The 23,313-nt window shown below is 32.0% G+C and overlaps 1 long non-coding RNA gene and 1 pseudogene across 1 annotated transcript; one reads left to right on the top strand and one right to left on the bottom strand.

Annotated features, from left to right (window-relative positions):
* Positions 1 to 3,177: 3,177 nt before the first annotated feature.
* Positions 3,178 to 4,099, bottom strand: LOC112683986 (annotated as a pseudogene).
* Positions 4,100 to 22,209: 18,110 nt separating this feature from the next.
* On the top strand, positions 22,210 to 22,826 carry LOC112683981. The gene is made up of 3 exons (XR_003148639.1): positions 22,210 to 22,361; positions 22,441 to 22,614; positions 22,693 to 22,826. It is a non-coding gene; the product is annotated as an uncharacterized LOC112683981 (long non-coding RNA).
* The last annotated feature ends 487 nt before the right edge of the window (positions 22,827 to 23,313 follow it).

Raw genomic sequence — 23,313 nt, 5'->3', positions numbered from 1 at the left:
CCGCACTCAAATAAATATACAAATTTTATTTTACCCCGTATCAAAAGTATACTATGATTCTAGCTTTTGTACATTAAATAAATCGGTTGTGATAATTATTCGATATAAAATGTATTATGATATTGATTATTTACCAACTTGTTAATAGATATATTATTATATTAAATCTTATATTAGTAGAAAACGTCATCTTAAAATTAAATATATTTTATATTCATAGTAGCCATAACATTAAATAGGGTCTAATGTAAAATAGTGCCCTCTATAGGTTCTAAAATTTTCTCATATGAAACAAATTATAGAAAATGATACAATGGCCGAACATTTTTGGATGCCATAATAAAAATGTTCTGACTATGTGCCTGAATATACAAATATTTGTATTAATGTAATATACCTAATATAATTATACTATTAATTCTATAAATATTAGTTCGATTTTTTTTATTCAATTTCTATTTACTTAATTAACCTACTATTGATTTCATTTAAAAAATACAAATACATTTTATATATTTACCCGTATTTATTATTTTTGTAATATGCATTTGAATATTAAATAAAATAAAAAATATTTGTCAGTTATATGAAGTTATATGAACTCGGAATGTTCCACATTAGCTTGAAATTTATAGTTTATTAGCACTTACATTGATTTAAATATAAATACATGATCTCTGAGTGATGAGTATTATAATACAGTAGCAAAACAGACGATTTTTTTTTAAAGCGGCTTTACATGTACGTATTTTTTTGCACGTGGGCAGCCACTGCGATTTCTCCAGGAAACATATAATTATGTGTTCATTTTTTTATATTTGTATTCATTAAAAAGCCCATTACTGTTGAATAAGCTCCGCGTACTAACTTTATATATATATATATATATATATATAAATATATTTATAGCCCTAGTAATTTAGTTCGCCGTCCAAAATAATAGTGGTGATGCCCACAAACACACGTCGAGATGCTTTTTTTCCTGTTGTTGTAAAGGCCGGAAGTGCCCGGTGGCAAATTGAAACACGATGTAACGAAGTCGTCAATGAATGACATTATGTAGAGAGAAAAAAATACGTTCATTCTTTTTTTGAATTCTGACCGAACAACCGGCACACGCTACCGACTATTATGTAACACAATTTTGGTTCAGCCCCCGCGATATTGTTATGCCGAAAAAGGGCGGAAACGGGCGTACATAAAGACACACGTTTCCCTTCGGAAAATACGTGGATCTGCTCGAAACTGTTGAACAAATATAGCAATATAGTCACATATTATCATTTAAATATACATACACATATATTATATAGGTAGTCGTCCTAAAGTTCATTATTTTAATTGCATGAGATTTTGTCCATAAACTATCGAAAAAAAATATTTGGCAAATTATTTACAAAAACGTTTGATATTATAATGTATTTATATATTATTTATATCAACCGATGATTATTTCAACGCGTTATAAAATTTTTTTCTAAAATTTATCATCAAAAATTCAGAACATTTTATCCGATATTTAATAATTATAAATAACTATAGTATGGTTTACGTACAACAGTTGTTTATTATTTTAATTTATATATAAATATGCATTTTATTGTATAGTTCATCAATAAACGAATACAAAAAAATTAAACTATGAGTATTAAAAGGGATTTAATCGTTTTAAAAACATACATTTTATTATTAAACCACATTATAATATGTATTTATTTGTTTTTGTATAGACAACATTTCACCAACTCCGAGTTTATGATTGTTACATTGATAACACAAAGGATACCGTGGTATACAGTAAAAGTAGCGTACAGTAAGGTTAAGTAATTTTTAGATTCGTAACTATTTAAACATGTACATAAGTACCTATATCAAAATACTTTAATTTATAAATTATGATGGTAAAGTGTAAGTAATACTAAATTAAGCAACTCTAACAGAATGTTACTAATAACTGTTTTACTGAAACAATATTTATTCAGATAATATCTAGATTAATATTTAGGTTATATGAAATTTTGTTACAAGAACCATATGATTATAGTATTATAACAGGTGAATAATAAAGCATCTAACACAAATATGTGTATGACAACTATACAACAAAATGTTAAAAATTATCATGATATTTGTTTTTATCAATCTTGTAATAATTTATGACTTTACATTATAACTTAAACAGTGTTTATATGGTTTTATAATATAACAATTTTAAAATTGAATTGAATGCAAATATTAAGGACTTTACTAAAATCGGAAATGGGTTAATCTGCCTCCAAAATGTACAGTGTCTTTTCATTCAGTCTGTCCTATTTTATCCTTTTCCTGATTTCACAATATTCCTATCTCGCGCAAAATCATAGTTTCCTATTCTCGCCTCCGATTTGACCAAAACTACCTCTCGACTTTTTCTTTTATCTATCCTTGAATGATTCTCCTTCTTGCACTCGTCATGAAATCCTTACTACATGCAATACTTCTCTTCTATTATTTAATTTTCTTGATCTACTTCATAGCCACCGTCTCTTTCCACTATATGTTTTAGCAATAATGGTCCTTTTACTTCATTATATGTCTTCTAATTTTACAATGTTCCGTTGATTAAAGCCATCATCAACTTTTTCCACTCAGTGGTTTTTTTATTATAATTATTGGTTGAGACAAATATATTAATAATTTAAAATTAAAAAAAAAAAAAAACATACAAAAAAATAGATAAAGAAATATCCGACAAAGAAAAACACAAAAAAAAAGTCATAAGAATGTAATGTGATATTTATATGGCATACACTATTATAGGTAAAATGGGTACTCGTCTAATATGCTACCTACCGCTACTTCGTTGGTGTAGTATGCTACCTACCGTAAAATAAGCTACCTACCATAAAATAATAACAAATTAACAACAATTTATTACTAAATAATTTATTAATTTACCGTTGTCAAGTACTTCATAATATTTCAATACGTCATAATATATTATTATACATTATATACTATTTTTTTATAATATTTCAATTCGTCATTGTACATTATTATACATCATATACTATTTTTATATCATTCCAGAAAACTTCTAATAAATCGTGTTGGGTATTAACGGACCGCCACCATTCTTCTATTAATTGTTGGTTTAACAAATCTGTCGCTCCTCGGGTTTTAATTCCGTATTTAGTTTTAACATGTCTCCATATACACTCGATTGTTTGTTTGGGCGCCCGTTGTAGGATCAACAAAAAACTCGGAATGATTGACGGTTTCGTGATGATAACCTATATCTTTTAAGGTACTATATGCTCGCCATTGATCTGAATAAATAATTGATCCTAGTTCTATTTCATTTTGTATTATTGGTAATAAAGTTGCCTTATCTCTTTTTTCCACTTTAAAAAATCTTCGTTCAATAATCCCATCAACATTTTTACAACACATACCAAAAATCCATGGACCTTGAATGCGAGTACCATAATTTCTTTGAGTCGAACGATCATCATCAATATCGTCAGCATCACTTGATACATTGTCATCTACATTTGGAATTATATCTCCACTTCTCAATCGTCCTCTATTATATTTACGCTTGCCTTGAAATAGTGACTCGTCAATTTGAACAATTTTCCCTGGACCACCCATTTTCTTACGTTTATCAAACATTGCAACTGCTACATCTCTACATAAATTATTCCAATCTACAATTGTATTACGAGTTTTTGTTGTAAATTTTTCGGTCATTGAAACTGATATTTGATACACCCAATACCATACTAATTCAACAATTTCATTTAACGCTAAACCACTATTACTTTTACCATTTTTATCGTAATATGTAAAAAAAGGATTTTTTTTTCTTAAAGAGTGATAAGTTTGACAACCTTTTTTTTTGACATCGTAAATAAGTAGTTTTTAATAAATCACCATTTGAGTTTCTTTTACGATTATTTTTTTGACATTCTTTCAACGTACCTCCACAAATAATACCAACTTTTAATTTGAAACAACTACCAAGTTCTGGGAGAAAGTTTCTCTCTTGAAGATATTTAACACATGTTTTCTCATTACATATTATATGCCCGTACAAATAGCGCATTGATTTATTCATTTTATAATAAAAAGTAAAACTCGTAACGAATAGGATACTTACACGAACACAACACAGATACAATATAGACTAAAATAATATATCTAACAGTAAGTTATCATGAGTCTTGGTGGATCAGATATCATAATGGCTATTAAGATATAGTTTTGTACAACTGCTATAATATGTTATTTATCTTAATGACTCAAATGTACTTTCCTGTAATAAAATGAAATAAAATAAAAATAACTATGGTAGGTAGCATACTACACGCATACAGTGTTTTGGTAGATACCATTTTATGGGTAGGTAGCATATTAGACGAGTACCGTAAAATGTATAAACGATTTTAATATACTTCGATCAGTGAAAAGTTATCTTTAAAAAATTTATTGGAAATAAATATAGAAAAAAATATTTTCTTGTAATGTACTTTTTTTCCAAAATTGTTAGGCCAAAATGATTTATTGTACATTTGAAAATGTAGAAAATAAGTTCTACGTTTCATTGTACCAACTCCAGTTAATCGGTGTAAAATATAGACAAATTAAGGCACCTCCAAATAATTAAGCAACATACAAAAGTATAATGATATAAATAATCATAATAATTTCAAATTTTCAAAAAAAGTTAACAAAAATATTATATTATAATATAACTATTAAAATTAACTATAGTTATTATTTAGTAGAAGAATAATACAATATTCTATTATTTTTAATAATTTATAATTTACCAAGCTAACCTAGCATCAAGCTTAAAAAAGCTGATAAGCTTCCAAAACTTGGTTTTATCCATAGACTATTTATTTTCTACAAAAATGATGTATGACAAAATAAAAGAAGGTAAGAATTTTAATTTAAATGTTAATTAGCAATTGGAATATTGGATTTATATTTTATTAACATTTTAAATAAATCAAAATTATGTTATAACATAAACTAAGTTAATCCAGATTAATATCTTTGTTGCATTTAAGATTGTACAATAGTTTTATATTGATACATTATTACACCGTCATTGCGTCCTTATATGTTTTCGTTTAAAGGACTTAAAACTTTTACCGATTACGGATCTACCCCATGTTCACGTAAAGTGATTTACCGATAAATCATAGTCTCTGATCTGCGAACTTTTGTGCAATTTATACTTTTCAAAATAGGTGTACGAGGCGTTGGATATGAAACGCGACTACCTGAAACATATAACGGTAAATCAGGAAATTCAACTTTACAAGCGTTAAGAGTATAACGGTTCGATCAAGTGACGTGTTTTGATTTGCTATGGCGAAACACTGCCGCGTTGTTAAAACACGTTAAATTGCTAACTATATTGCCTATTTGTCGTATACGTGTTTCGAGTACTTATATTTTCTTAAGACAATACCAATTTATACTTAAAAATAGCGTTTAAAAGCGTCGTCGGGGTAAAATAACGGTTGGCGATAACATTCGATTCGCGGATAACAAACATGACGCCGTTTCACGATAATTATAATCGTAGGAGCTCGTGCTCCTCGACACCTGGTGGTCCTGCGCAACAGACGTGCCGGTCGCGGTGCCGACTACAGCGTGAATGCGTAATAAGCCGATATAATGTTTTTTTTATAACCGTACGGCGTATACATGTACATAAATATACGGCAGGCCCCATTTGTGCGGCGATTCGCGCGTGCGTGCGTGCGTGCGTGTATCGTTTTATGGAAATCTGAGGGAGGAGTCCACGCCGTCCCCCAGGGCGGACAGGGGCCGTTCTCCGTGAACCGGTGCGGAACCCTCCATTATTTTCCTATATACACACGCACACACACACACACATGCGCGCGTGCATTCGCATACGTATATAATACGTCGTACCGTGTCCCCGTAATGTGATTAAAGGGATTTTTCTATATTATGTACACACATAGGCGCGCCCGTACACACGCGCGCACATATGGAGGACAAAAGGAGCGCACGCGGTCCCCGCGAGGTGCAGCGCTAGAAAAATCATAATAAACGCGCACGCTGCAAAAATAATATTCATTTCGTATATTATGGGCGTTTGTGGGTTTTTTTTTTCTTTTTGTCAAAATTTCCGTTCCCCACGCGCACGTTCACCCGACAGATATATATATGAGCATAAATATTGTTTATACGCCGGGCAAGCAAACAATAATAAACCTCGTGACAATATACGCGCACGCAATGCGCACACGATGCTGCAGACCTGCCGGCAACACTGTTACGTCGACATGTGCGTCCGGTCGTACCAGCATTATTTAAATTATTATTTAAAAGGTCCGTTTCAAATGCCATTAAAACAAAACGGGTTTTTTTTTTTTGGTCCGAACATTTTAGTAGTAAAGCTAATGCGGCTATGGGTGAGTTGCAGTCGTTCCGATGTGTCGTTTCCGGTGTCGGAGACCGGCAAATTCGGCCCTGACAATATTTTAGCCGTAGGTAAGTAGTGTCGTTAAGTTTAGTGGGGTTTGGAGCAACTTAAAGCATGGGGCCTATACAGTGGCGAATCAGGGTTATGGGGTTAACAAAAAAAAGCAATGGATGTTGTAGCCACCAAATGTTTGGGGCCCGGGGCAAAATAGTCTTAATGTCCCCCCCCCCCTCTCGACAACTCAACAACTCATCTGCAGTTTCAGTAATTACTTGCGTACACAAGGTGTAAATATCAGGTCACAGAAAATATGTCCATCACTACACCAGTTTCCTATCGGAGAAGCCTAACTGTCCATAACGGGATTGCACGAGATCTATATTTAAGATATTTTCTGTTCCTTGGGTAAACGTATAAAAAGTTATGATGATGGTAATAAAAAAAAATATAAGAAATCAAGTGTGATTTAAAAACATTGTCTTGATCACGACTAAAACGATTGCTTGTTCAATAGTGCTTGACAATACGAACAATATGAATCAATTCAAACAAACGACAAAACAAACACGTGAACACTGTCGGGTCCATTCGAAAACCGATAATGTTTATTATCAACAAAGATACCCTTTGTGTGAGCAAAACAAAACAGCAAAGTCAACGCTTAATCGGTGTTGATCACGCTAACGCAGGCATGTCAAACGCGCGGCCTGCGGATACCAATATTAATCGACAAAATAAAAAATGAATGGTAAAAAAATTATAAAAGATTAATTTTAAGTCTTAACTATCTTAAACCCTTAAAAATTGTTATATTTGGCAGGCGCGTACTGGTCCACCGGGATACCGGGAAAATCCGTATTATGTTTTGATAATCGAAAAATAATAATTGAACGATTCCATTATTCCATTTGATTATTCCCATCACTAGTTATAACATCACCAGCAGAATTGGTAAGTAATGTTGCTGAAGTTCGGCGGAAAAAATGACCTGTATCAGCTCAGGAATACACTAAATTTAAATATATTGCAATTTCTTTAGGCATATTTCTAATTTTGTTTTTTCCAATAACCTTGATGCATTAACCGTTTTTATAACTTAAAAAAAATCTATCTGACGTTAAATCCATGTATTTCTTAAAAATATCATATAACTCCCCTTTAATAGTAAATTATCGTAAACAATTTGTTTTTAAGTAAAGAAGTCTAATGTGTAATATATATTTCACTAATGAATACTACATATCGTAATAAATGAACAGAGAATGAATAGCCAATATATACAAAATAATTTTATCTCACCTACCTTTTAACTAAATATTGATTATCAGGAGCTTCGTCGATGAATTTTTTATATCGGTTGAAGTCAAAACTTTGGAATTTTTACTTTTAATCCACTTGATTTTCTCTTTAAAAAAACTTGTAATTTTAAATAAGTACTAACGTTAATATTATGTTTCATACATTTAATGCTATTAAGCATTGAATAAATTGACCATAGAGTTGACGGTTAAATTTCAGTAGAAAATTTGTAAGAAACACATTTTCCTACAACGATTTGGTTTTATTTGTTTATCTCGATTTTAAAAGTTTCTCATAAGCCATTATATATCTTTATTTTTTTGATTTTTTAGGCAATAAATTTAGTGAAACAGCATTTGCCGTTTTAATCATGTATGGTGAAGTTAATGGTTCACTACAACTACTGTACTGATTGTCATCTTTCGTATTTATGCTTGTTTGCGCGCTTCACAGTCAAACCATCACTGATTCGATTGTGTGACGTCTCGCGTCGTTTGCAATAAAAAAAAAACACTTAACAAGGATAATTAATGAAATTATAACAAATGCCGGGATAAATGGGCCAAAAGCGCCACAGTAATATAAACAAAAAAAATAATAATATGATAAATCTAAAAATAACAATAAAATCACATATGCTCCAAACGCGTTGTAATAATATAACAAGACAAATCGTATAAAAATAAATATAATATTTTTAATAAATATAACGGAAGATACCTTGGACGGTTTGGCGTTCGAGTGGTTATGCCCACGCGACCGTGTTCACACGTGCGACGAACGCTTCAACCGGCAGAAGAATCGGTTGATTAGCGGCGTCGGTCTTGATTTACAATAACTGGTTTTTCCGCGCACGACGATAACCGAAAGAAAATTTCGCGGACACGGGTCAGTTACGGTTCGAACAGTCGTCAAACACACAAAATTGTTCCCGGAGATGGCGACTCCACCGTGCTATGCCACAACCACAAAATCACCCAGCCAATGTCACGGGAAAAACGACGATTCGGACGTTCGCAAAGAAAGTGTCGGCGGAAAAAAGTCCCGGCAGTAATGGCGTCCATGGACCGGTGATAATCGTACCGCGATAACGCGCCGATCGAAAATTCTCGAACATCACACGCCGGTACCGTTATTTGGGTGCCCCGATTAACGCGAAATAGCGAATTTGAACGACGACGTGACACTTGCGCGAACGATCACATTTTCTAATTCAAATTATCGCGCAAAACAAATTTATCCGTAACGTCCAACGCACTTGTGGGGGAACAGTGAAAACGAAATATGTTTAAATGTTTATGCGTCGTGCAAGGAGGTTGTGATTTAACCGAAAGTATATGTTTTGTACGAACCGTGGTATACATTTAAGTTTATGGTTGTGCTGGGAATACGCGGCCAGCGCTCTTGGAAATTTCCACTTTACTACTCGGTATTATAGGGATTTCTATTTTCCCTCCCCCCGCACTTTTTGGGATTTCCATTTTACCTGCCTTCACTATAGAATCCCCATCTTACCCCCCGCTGGACGGATAAATGTGACATTCCAACGCTTCAACCGTGGTCAAAAACCAAACTTTCGGTACAGGTGTGACAAAAATGTTATTCCTAGAGAGTCTATGTTTTAATTTCGATTACCGTTTAACCTTTGTGTTTATCATTTCGATTTCTACGTTTGTATAGCACTTACGAGTGTAACGAAAACTTTGAATGGCTGATGAAATTTTTTTTTGAGATGAAAGTAATTCAACAGCGACGATCCTTTAAGTAAGGGAGGAGGTTTTGAAATTTTTCCAGAATTTCGTGGAAGGTTGGATGCTCTGCAAACGTTTTCAACGCCTATAATAATACACAAAAACAGTAAGATAATGATATATATATTAAAATAATAGTCTTAAAAGATTCTTCCGATCTCGTCAAACATTTCCGTTCTCTCTTAAAATAACAATTATGTACCGTCACCATAAAAACACATCTTCACGAAAATAAATAAATTGATCTTGTGTCATCGTTATTGACGTACCTAAGTTATTTTGAGTATTATAATTTTTATTAAAAGTAAGACTTTTAAGTTTATTATTAGTGCTTTTTCATGTGCAAAAATTTACATTCCAATGGTCGTCAACATTTAACACAAAGGAATTCAATTGATTTTTATTTGAAATGAAATATAATATACTGTATAAAATGGTTAAAAGAGAATTAACATGATTTATTTGATAAGAAAAAGTAAATAACCAGTGTTGTACATTAACTAGATAATTTTATCTAGATGCTTTATCTAGATAAAAACATTAATATTTTTATCTTATCTTGATAATTATAATTTGAAGTATCTTTTTATCTATCTTTTTAAATAAAATGGTTATCTAAGATCTAAATTATCTAGATAATTTTGAAAAAGATAATTTTTTTTTTTTATGGGAAGTGAAACGAAGAATAATCAACACTTAGTATAACCGTATGTACGTTTTAAAATATTTAAATAATTATTTTTATATTGTTGTGTATATATTTATTTTTATAAACTTAAATCAAAATGTAGATTTGGTTTATTATTTAGGTTTATGGTGATTTTATAGTTTTGTGTAAGAAATGGGTAGACAACCTGGCTATTGTTATAGATACATGAGACTCATTTATATAAAGTGGGCCCTAATTATATCCAGTTTCCCGGTAGGAAAAATTGACCCATTACGCGCCTGATGTTTGGTATACGTTATTATGTCTTATATTTTGACAAACTATAATCGAGTAAGTTTTATTTATGGTTTTTTAAATGTATACATGTATAATAATATAAAAATATTTATTCGTTAAACTTCTATTATCGGCTCGCGTAGAAAACTATTCAATATATTTGACCCGCTTGATACTTTGAGTTTGACACGCCTGCGCTAACGGCATAACAAGTCCGTCGCGGATCGCGCGAACGGTACACGAACGGAACCGATCGGAACGTTTTCGCGCGTTATATGATGCGGTTATGATGCCGTACGTCCATTTCGCGTATCATGTTTTATACGTGTATTTTTTACGTGCACATAAGTATATACGTACAATGATAACATTAACAATAATAACCGTGCGCGTTAGCCGTTATTGTTACAAGACTTCGGACACGTGTACAAGCGTCTGCTGCAGTAACGATATCGACGCCCATCCCGTCTGCGCGCAGCGTCGATATTATTAAAACACATTGTACGACGTGCTGCGTCCACGCCGACGTCGTCGCCATCCCCATCGTTTTCGTCGATACACAGAAAGTCACACACACAAATAACAGCGTACGCAGTCTTAAAAACATGTAATCATCGAATCCATTCTTTGACGTTATATTAAAAAAAAAAAAAGAAAAAGAAAAACAGTTGTTTCCAATTTATAACGTACGGATAACTATGTTTTTGCTGCTCAAATAACCGCATCGTTGTAACGTTACATTACAGACTTTATACCGAAAGACTAAAAAGAAACGTAGATTGTATACAAAAACTCGATCACGTCAAAATACTCGAGGTGCTCGTAATTTTAATAAATTCCATGCCAGTTCGTAATTCGCTTTCTATTCGTTGTACACGTGATAATATTTATATCGTCTTGTACCACTTCTACACAATAGCTGTAATATCCGACTTCCCCCGAAAGTTTTTTCTTTTTATAATTATACGTTTGCTGTCAATACGAAATTAATACACGAAATTCGGAAGGTTAGTCAGGTATTCCAAAGATCAGACTTGGGTAGTATTCCGAATACAATATTCGGAATACTGTATTCAAAATACTTTTTAAATATTTCGAATACTTTTTAAATACTTTTTTTTGAAAGTATTCAATAAAGTATTTTGAATACCGTCAAATCATCTCTTTTTTAAATGCTTTTATTACTTCTCCGTCGTATCTTGTATAAGCTAATATCAGGTATTTATTATTATTGTAAACCATAAACTATAACAGTTATGTAATATAAAAATACAATAAAATAACATATATTTAGTCTATAATTTCAAATATTTCTGTTAAGTGGACATCTATAATTTTTATAGTATGAAAACTAGAAGTATTCTAAATAATGTATTCGGATTACAATTTGTATAAAGTATTTGAATACATTTACGAAATACTATTTTTTGTAAGTATTCGAGTATTTATTCTAAATACTTTAAAAAAGTATTTTACCCAAGTCTGCCAAAGATTAAGAATCCAATGGTAAGCGTAGAATAACTATTGATATTATTTAGTGCAATCAAAATACACACTATGTACATCCGAGCCAATGGTATATTCTAAATATAAAATTCAACAATATTATATGATTGAAGAACAGTTGAAGAAAAAATGATTCCAAATATATACTTAACATATAAATAAATAAACAAATAGTTTATTTATAGAAATTAATAATAGCTTAGCTTGAAGTATTATTATATTTGTAAAGTATGATCGGTTTCGAGTTAAAAATTCATTGTTAATTACATTAAATTTAATTTAATTAATTTTTCATATTCAGTCGCAATTTTACTAACTTTGTAAACATTTGATAATGAATTTTTAACTCGAAACCTTTCGTACTTTACAAATATAACAATACTCCAAGTTAAGCTTTTATTTATTTATTAATTTATTTATATATTAATTTACGAGTATTAACTATTTAATAATTTTTAATTTTTATTTAATTTTTTATAATTTTATTATACATATAACATTCATACTCCTGCCATGTCCGAAAAATAAATAAATTAATGAAGTCAAGGAACTTGGGGGGGGGGGGAAGTATTTAGTTCAACTTTGCGAAAACATAATGAGAACATTGTCATCGGTGCCACCAGAAAAATGTCTAATACAATTTGCGAGCCAATATAAACTGTAAAAAAAAAAATCATACTTAGTCCACGAACCTTAAGATAAATCTAATTGAAAACACTCTAATTTAAATCGAACAAATTGTATCCAATTTTGTTCTGTATCAATATATAGCACAAATTATTTTACGAATAGTCGTTTCGTTATTTTTCTATATGTCTACTGAATATAATGCCATGTAATTATTTGTTCACTGGAGTTAATTATCTATATCTAAATACTTTATTATGAAGATATAAAACAAAATCAAAGGAAATAAAATAGTTGTCATGTACATTCAATAATATGTTATACTCGTAGCTTATGATCGGCGTAGCCATGACGAGCTAACGGTTTTTATTTTCTCGAAATACGTTTGAAATTTTCAAACTTTTTAGACAGAATCACTTGATGTTAAACATTTCTTTTAAAAATATAAACTGTTAAACAAGAAAATATTTAATTATTTTTGTTCGATTATCGCCAACTTTTATAATGATTTGAAAACTATCATAACCACTTTGAAATATCTTAGAGTCATTGAATTCGATGGAATATATTGATATCATATTAGTTAAATATTAAACGATATACCCACAATTCGACAAATAACGTTCTGGAAGTATAAATCTCGTTTTGTTTACATTTTTAAATCACTTAAATTTAATTGGACATAATGATATGCATCATTATTGATGTATAACTGCTGTAGAAAACTAGAAACCGTGTGCATAATATCACGGTAATTTGAAAGTAATTAATGAGCGTATAACATAATTAAATTTTATTACACTTGACACGTTTTATTGGTTGATTTTTTTATTTCTCTCTTTTTTTTTTTTTTGTACGTTTGTAATTTACAAGAGTTTGGTAAAAGACTGTTTTATTGCCTACTATGAGCCTGCATCGTACATATATGTATACATACCCGTCAACGACACCCGTTGTGTGTAATACGTCGAAAATGAATTGTCTTCATCGCTACTATTATACACGTATTAAATCTCGTATATTAGTTATATTATGTTCAATGCGGTTGGTCTTGGAGTATTGTAATGGACCATAACTAATTTGTGACCGCCCAGGGTGTGGACCCAAGATGACATTAAGATTGTTGTAGACATTATTTCGGCAAATTTTTACACACAAGGTTTCGCAGCAGTGCCGCTTAAACTCTTCGCAAATACTATACATGGTGTACTTTACTATATACGTGTATATGTACAAAATACTTGAGCTAGGTAGGTATATATTATATTTTTATCGTTTCCACGTACTCATAAGGCAATGTAATATATACACGAAGTAAATAGTAAATGTTGAACGTACATTTAATTATCTATGGTTTATGGTCAAGACCAAAAATATATTTTATAACTCCCTGTTTTGTTTACTATAGTATTTTTTTTTTATTTAGGTATACAAGAAGATAATATAAATTTTTAAAACCTTTTCAACCTGTTTTCATTTTAAAATCGATTAACGTACATCGTTTAATATATTAGCATTTAAAATGTATATTACACATAAGCTAGTAATTTTATTGAAATAAAAGCAAACCTTAAAACATATATTTTTAAAATATAATAAGTTGTTATTACTAATAACTAGGACCCGGAACTTGATGCATTTGCATTTTTTTTCTAATGTATTCGAGGCTCGTCTTTACAGAAATTTGATTCACATTAAATATAGAATTTAATGGCATAATTTTTACTTTGCATTTTTTGCATTTTTAGGGAATTGTATGCTGTACGGTCATTTTTTAGTATTTTTGGTGCATTTTATTAATTTTTATATTTTTTTTTACATATATTTGCATTTTTTTTGTTGAAAGATACACTTTATTGTAACACATTCAGTGTCCATTATCAACGTTCATTATCTTTGTCATTTGTTATTGCGATCTATGATTATTTAATAAACTGTAAGCAGATACGATTTTAAGCCCGTCGCACACATGTGTTTTTTTGAAGTGCTGTATCCCTTACATTATCGTAATTATCTCAGAAAATTTTACTGATTCGCCATATTGTGATTGACGTTTTATGGCATTGTGGCATTGTGAATGCGAAAGTCGGTCGTGTTAATTTTAATATCTCGACTGATGTGACTCTTTGATTTATATATTTAATTTATTGTATAAAAATGTCTAAATACAAGTTATCGGATAATACTCGATTGAATTCATTTATAAATCATTTTGGTAGAAAAGTTTTTCAACCGATGGTATTGTATAAAAGTTATAAGGCCGCCGAATAACGACCGTCCGCCGTGTGACTGCGATAGTGGATTGCAATAAAGATAAGCTGCGCGTTTCGATCGCCGTGCCTGTGCGTCCGGTCGTCGACCTGTTCACTGTCGCGAGCTTTTGGCCGTTGTGTCTGTTTGGTGGTGACTGCCGTCCGATTCACACCGCACGACGTTTGCAGTGACGGCGGTTTTTCTTCTGCACACATATACGTGTGTCACTTGCGGTTGGGTCGTTTGACCTGGTTGGTAGCTCTTGGCTGTTTTGCCGACACGTCGTCGCATTGCAACCTGACGGTTGTGGCTGTATTTTGTCGTGTCCACGTCGTCGTCCCCGGCTTCTTCACGTGGTCGTGTCCGGGCATCGTGGTCGTGGTGCTGACTGTTGCTGCTCCCGTGTTGGTTGGTGCACGTGGAGATCGAGGAAGCTGTCGTCGTCGTCGCGGGTCAGGTCTCATATAAATATTATTGTTATTATTATTGCCGGTTTTTTGAGGCGTTCATGTATGTATTATATTATATATATCCATATTTATTAATATTTGTATTACCCCCCCCTGGGCGCCCGTCCCATTAATTGTTCAATTTATCATATTATTGTGATTCTTTATTATTTTATTTAATAGTACGGCGGTGCTTACGGCCCGTCAACAATACTGTATTTTTCTTGATTTCTTTATATATTATTACATGGTCACCTGATATATCACATATACCACAAATAGTGTTAAATTCCTCTGGGTAGTACGGGTACACGCAATCGTCAAGAGGGTCAACCTTACGAGAAGGAACCCATTGACAAAACAGGTATTGTTACGTGCCAACCGTTTGATCCGTTAATTCAGTTACAACGTCTCAGTCAACGCTTGTGTGGAAGTGTAGTCAGGAATAATTAAGACTTCTTTTTAAAATAATTAAATTTATTTAACTTATAAAAATTATTCTAACTACAATTTTGTAAATATTCTAGTGATAGAAATTATTTAAGTCCTAACAATTGTAACTTATAAAATAATTGGAAATATTTCTAAGTCCAGACCATAACATACACTGACGTGAAGGTGCTCAGTGCAGCATAGACAAGACTCGTCTGATTTGCCCTTGTTTTCGGGTCCCTTTTATATGTGATATTGTATGTGTGTGTGTAAAATCCCAAGTGTGTGTGTGTGTAAATGAATAAGATAATAAAATAAGATAATTCCTATAAATTGTGAGTGTGTGTGTGCGTTAATGATAATAAAATATGATAATTTCTTATTGATTTTGCATGTGTGTGTATTACATAATTACTGATGCAGGGATACAGGATGTGGTCAACCACCCACGTATCTGTGACTCCAATATTCATATTCTTATTTAAACAGATAACCATGTGAACGATTTAACTTATTCACACGCCCAGTTTCGATGTTCATGAGAACCTCTTATAATGTGTGTTTTTATATTATGTGACTACGCAATACGCGACAGTATTGTATTATTTTGCAAAATTTGCGAAGTAAAAGTGGTGACCGATAAAAATTACCATCGAGCAGCATACTTCGCGTAATAAACACGTTAATGGAGTTAAACTGAAAAAGATACAACAAGAACTAAGTAAAAGTAAGTTTCAACGTTTAATTACCGAACCATCTAAGAAATCATCTTTTAGTCATGATTTGTGTCATGCATTATTATCTGCAAATATTTCAATACAAAAATTACAGAACGAGGCGAAGTATCTAAAAATTTTCTGGAGAAATATAGGAATAAAATAATTAACGATGAATTTTTTATTTTTATTTTTATTTAATTTTCTCCACTTTGAGAAAAATATATGTTTTCAATGCTACATAGACACTATTGAGAAAATTATATTTTACGTATAAAATAAGAACATTTGGGTAACTTTAGATGAAACTACGAATATTGAATGGCACTATGTAGCGAATGTTGTTGTGGGAACTTTAGAGTTGAATGGCCTCGGGAAAAATTTCCTTATAAATGCAGAAGTCTTATAAAAGGTAAATTAGTAAATAGTACAATATCAAAACTGTTTGATAGATCCCTTCAAATTATTTGGCCTAATGGTATTAAACACGATAAAATACTGTTTTTATTGAATGATTCTGCATCTTATATGGTCAAAACAGGTAAAGTTATTACTGTATTTTATTCGAAGATGGAACGTGTAACATGCTTGACTCATGCCTTACATAAGGTAACGGAAGAAATCGGAAAAATATTCCCAAAAGTCAATCAACGTATTTCAAACTGTAAAAAAATATTTTTAAGACTCCTTCGAGAGTGCAAATATTTATGTTAAAGAGCATGCACCCAATATTCTATCACTCCCCACAATCTGTCCTAACTAAGTGGGGAACATTGTTAACAGTACAGCAAAAAATATAATCATGAAATTGGATAAAAATGATGTAACTTCCATTGAAAAAGTAATTGATTTGATCGTTGATCCAGATTTAGAATTTAATTTAGTTTATATCAAATCAAAATTTGGATCGCTACCAAATTCAATCACACAATTAGAATCTTCAAAAATATGTCATGCCGATTCTATATCAGTAGTAAAAGAAAAAAATAAAATTCAATTAGCACGAAATATTTGAGCGCGAAATTCAACAAAAATTTTGAACCGTTTTAGAAAAAAAAAATAGTGGTTATAAAACAATGCAGATTATTTAAAAAAAATTGGAAGTACAAAAATAACAAAAGGAGGATTGTCAAATCATTTGAATGCAGATGACATCACTTTTTTTTAAATATTCACTAATTACATCTGTGGAAGTCGAAAGAAGTTTTTCAACCTACAAAACTTTAATATCGGACAATCGCCAATCTTTTTTATTTGAAAATATTAAACACACTTTAATTGTTTAGTGTAATATAATATGTTCATGTAATAAAATTATTGTTTAAAAGTATTTAAGTAAATTAAATCTAAATGGTTTGAGTAATAAAAACATATATAATGTATAAAAAATGTAATTAATAATCACGATTTATGTACATGCATTTTATAAAATGTAAATTTTTAAAAATGTTAAGTCATTGATAAAGTCAATGTTGGTATTTTTATGGTAACTTTTTAAGTAATTTTTGGTTGTTTTCTAGTAATTTTAACATTTTTGTTGTGAATTTTTGAAAGATTTTTAGGTCATCAAGTTCCAGACCCTACTAATAGCCAATGTTATAATACAGAGAATTTTTATTTTATTTCTATTAAAAGTAAAACGTATAAACACGTTAAATGTAACTTTATCAATTTCATATTATTCCTGTCCGAACAGCATATGTTTACTACACTTTATATATATATATTTTTTTGTATAACTATGTAACTAATACTTATAATAATTTGTAATAATTATTATACATAAATATTCGCTTCAAATGCACGAAGTGTGTCAATCCGCTCACAATTTAAGCAAGTCCTCGAGTCGTGAACGAACTCGACGAACTATTTAAGTACACGCCTGTACATTGCAATTTGCTCGATCATAATCGTTACCGAACTGTCGTTAACCTTACCGGACTGCGTTTCATGTACGATATATATTATATACGTTTATGGACCTATAAATCGGAACAAATTGGTTGAACAAACGGTGTATTGTACTGGGTAATGGTATGGAGATTGTTACAGCAGTGGGTTACACTTGTTATTGGGCGAAACGTTAGCAATAGCGAATATATGGTATACATATATATGGTATACACACACCTATACGTAATGTAACATCTTCGAGACACATTATATTATATTCGACGAGGGGGAAAATCATAACCGAAACGGACAATAAAAGGCTACCGCGTGTAACCATATTCGCCAAGTCTTTATTTTTTCTCTCTTTCCATCTCTCTCCTCTTCTCTCCTTGGTCCTTGTACAGTGCCACATCGGCAGCGGTCGCGGCGGTGACGGCGACGCCGTGTGAGAAACTCGCTTTTATTCTTCGGCGGTCCCTTTCAACGGACGGCTGCGGCGTCGCACAATGACACACCAAACGTTCTTCGCCCGGGCACCCCGGACCGGATCTGTCAACGGTTCGCCCGATAATTTATACCGGGCCCATCGATATAATACATAATATCGCGCATACAGAACGATTGAGATACGTCTGCTGCACGTATACAACGTGTACACACAAAAGCGTTCGTACGTTTCTACTGCAGTCCAAAGAGCTCCGCGGGGCAGTTGACGTGCGTGTAAACCGCGATTTATGTTCATGCGCTCGTCGTTCGTCGCAGAGCCGTACCAAGCCATTTTTTATCCTGAGGCAGAACTGAAGCAATGTGCCCCCTAGGTTGTAGGGTTGTCACGCTCACAGCTTTTAATATGTATAATACGATTCGGAAAAATCTGAAAAATTGTAATAAGGTTTCTAGCAAAACAAGAAATAACATTTCTTAAAATAAGTTAATTATTTAATATTTTTGCGCTCCCCCAGCTTCAGGCGCCCAAGGCAAGTGTCTCGCTCACCTCACCCTGGTTACGATTCTGGTTCATCGCCGTGCGCATTTCTATCCGTGTATGGAAAACAGGCGACAGTCGAACACACGTAGGCGTAACATTATTGATTGTACGTGCAGAGAAAATAGGTTCACAACGCTGCGTGTTTACCGAGCGTACAGAGGTCGATTAGAGACTTTCGCGGCCATGGAATCCAAACAATATAGTACAAATAAACGTAGTACCTTTAAATAAAATTAACCGATCGTAATAAATATACGATAAAAATATAATAAAATATGTTGAAACGTGAACGTTGATTTTAGCTTTGGACGTCGAATTGACTTTGTGATGATGAACAAAACTTTCATTTCACACAAATTCAATCTTTCTCGAATAAAACTCGCTCCATATGCTATACAGATTACAATAGTCGTGTTTTACAATGTCTTATGCTTAAATCATATGATATACGTGGTACTCTGTTGTCCTGCAAATAATATATGAATTCACTAACTATTTTAGCATTGGACATTATAACAATTCCTGTCCAGTTCCTGCATTACCCCTTATGAAGTATATGAAATACATTTTCAATATATTAATGTATTTCAATGTTGATCGCGTGAATATGATTCAATTTTTTATGTTGTTCAACCACAAAAGAGACTTCATGTATATGATTCTTACTGTCAAGATATTCTCAGATAAACCTATAATCTGTATAAACTAAGTCTAATATGTTATACCTACCATATGAAATGTCTACACGATGTTTTTAAGACCGCTCGCAGTTACATCAGTTATGCATTTGATAGTGAAATTATAAACAGACCTAAGCCCTTTAAGGAATATTATGCAATATCTAGCACATTGCATAATATTCGTTAAAGGATGATACTATAAGTAAGAACTCTAAGTAGAATATCCAGACACCCGGTTTTAGAAATATATTTGTTTATTTTTAAAAACTCCACGTATTGTATACTTGCAATTCAAGTCCTCAATATCTGCATACGCCCATTTATATACATTATACAAACACACACACACACACGTGTCTGTTCAAATAAACGTATTATAATATTTATTTAGATCGCTCTGTATAAGCTGAACCAAGACAACCCCTTTGAAATCGCATTTTCACCACCACCGTTTTTCCTAGTATTGTTCGCACCACAATAATAATAATAATAATAATAATATTATTGTACATACTAAGAACGTCGGCACAGAGTTGTGTCGTCGCACAAAGGAGCCGCCGATGATGTCTTTATACGTATGACGTTATATTGAAACGCTTACGGGGTACCGACGCCGCCGACACTTTTTCCGCGAGAATTGACCGCGTGTTTTATTCCAACGCGTAAAAGGCGATTCCGCTCGCGCAGGGGTTACTTTTGTACCGCATGTACCGCAGTGTCCGTAAGGTTTTCCGACGGCAAACGCGCGTCCGTTTCATTCATAACGCGCGTTATCAAATCGTCGTCATCGTACGACAATAAAACGTATGTATCTGTGTCCCCGCACAGAGGAAATGCTGCGCGGGCGATCGCAGGTGCAAACCTATATTTTATAATAATAACGTTCGTTAAATCTTAAGCGTGTCATATTTCTCGTGATACGTGTATGCAAGCGTAGGTAAGAAACATGTGCTAAATGCACATGCAATAACAATAATAATAATAATAATGTTCAGCGTTATTAAGATTTTTAAGATATTTGATTTTCAAGTCAACGCGTACATAGTACGGTAACACGTTGATTACTGATGGACATTTTGATGGAAAACCAATGTGTATTATCATAGAGAATTATTAAACAATAATAGTACAATCTAATTCATCCATTTCGATATCGACGGTAAATTTTAAGCGCGATATAAATGAAAAAATTTATCAACGCGTATACATCGGTTCATAGGAATAATCTAACTAAACGCGCACCAATTATTTAAAAATATTTATTTGCTTAAACTTTCGGCTTATCCACAAACTCATCAGGATATAAAAAAACTATGATGATTCGAATGTCCATTCAGTTGTCCAGAAAAATAATTTTAAAAAAAGGTTTTATTCAAATTTCTTAAGTTAACATATTTCTGATTAAGTTTTTATTTTTTTTATTTTTTTACTCAAGCTTACAACGGAAATATAAACCACAAATAAAAAAAATATATAAATTTACTGCAAAATATTTTTACTAAATATTTTTAGATTATTTTACCATCGATAAAGGTCAAAGGTACGATGCCACAAAAGTGACCGAAATGACTGAAAAAATCCCTATCGAAATTATAGGGTCCAATACATTTAGGGTTCAAATATATTATCTATATCGTGGGAATTTGTGATATTTTTAAACGCATATAGCCGAGTGTATAAATAATTGAAGAAATATTAAATCTTGAAATTAAATTCATTGGGAAGTAATTTTTATCTCGTCGTAAGTTATAACAACAAAAACTGAGTGATAAATTGACACTGAATTGTACAATACTGCAGTCTACATCAATAATCAGGTATATATTTATGGTAGAATAATTATTACCCTCTAGTATTCCAAATCTGTACTAGTATATAATGTTTACCGTATGTGTTATATGCTAAATATTTGTTTCATACACCTATTTTCAAACTAATAAATAATAATACACATATATATATATATATATATATATATACTACAATTATAATGACGGCACAATAAAAGACAACTGTTAATTATTTTTCCTATAAGTATATTTATATACTCCTATATATGTATATATGTACGAGTATGTATACATGTTTGTAGTTAGGTTCAAAATTTTCGGAAACATAAAACGTTCAAGTATAGACATGTCAAAATAACTGAAAAAAAAATATAAATTAACTGGAACACAAATACATTTTCCCAGGAAACCCAGTCGAGGAAGGCTGTTAAAAAAAAAAATGAAATTGACCAGTTATTACTCACAAAACTGAACGTCTGACGCCAATAAAATGATCAGAGAACTTTATCTCTGCCGCTTGTAACCTGACATTAAAAATAAAAAAAGGAAGAAACATTCGAAAATAACAGTAATAAATGTGGTAAAGGAAAAAGATATCAATTTTGATTCCCATATCGACGATCTATCTATATACTTTTTTATTATTATTATTTTTTTAGCTGTTGTTCTTACAACGAGTATGATGATCATCATAAGATAGATGTTGCGCTATCCATAGCATTTAAATATCTCCAAGTCGCGATAATATTTTAACTACACGTTTATACATATTACATATTACATGCGCAGACGGATGTCCCTCGGGCAGAGTTTTTGGTTATTTTACTTATAATGTACGTATCCATCGGGTATTTTTTTCTTTGGAAACGATTTTTATATATATTTTTTTTTATATATAACAATAATCATAGGTAATGGTAATATTAATTCGGGAAATTGAAGGTGGAACCGATTCAAATAACAGAAAAATCACTGTTATTACCCGTTTGTATTGCTCGTGGTCGTGGCCGGGCAATAGAAGGAGGTGCGACTCCGGTACCTACACACATGCAGGTATTATATGTACGTATAATGTACATGCATTGCGCGTGTATTCATATGTCGTTTAACCGCACTTGCACTATATCCACGGCACATCGCATTATTATAATATTTATAATACATACCTTGTTTGAGCTCCGCGATGTATTTTTTAACGTCGTAAACAATAATAATAAATACTATTATGCTTTTTAAATTTAATGATGGTCAACACCAACGTGTATACGTATATAATACATAATACATGCGTATACGAAGGAAGGAGGATTTCACGAATAGCACATTATACATAAACGTCGGCGAACAAATTACACATTATACACGCGGGGTTAACGTAGTCATTTGACCGATTATATCTTGCGGGTCTGGTGTCGAACGACTACGCCTATGCGTCTAATATATTTATACATGTATGTTTATCATACGAGTGTCGTCGTCATCGGCCGGCGAGCAGTATTATAATAATAGTAATAATAATAACACATCGCAAG

The sequence above is a fragment of the Sipha flava genome, unplaced genomic scaffold (assembly GCF_003268045.1).
Source record: "Sipha flava isolate LNK unplaced genomic scaffold, YSA_version1 238_pilon_pilon, whole genome shotgun sequence".
Classification (NCBI taxonomy): Eukaryota; Metazoa; Arthropoda; class Insecta; order Hemiptera; family Aphididae; genus Sipha; species Sipha flava.
The sequence above is the reverse complement of the archived record's forward strand: the minus strand, read 5'-3'. Positions and strand labels throughout refer to the sequence as shown.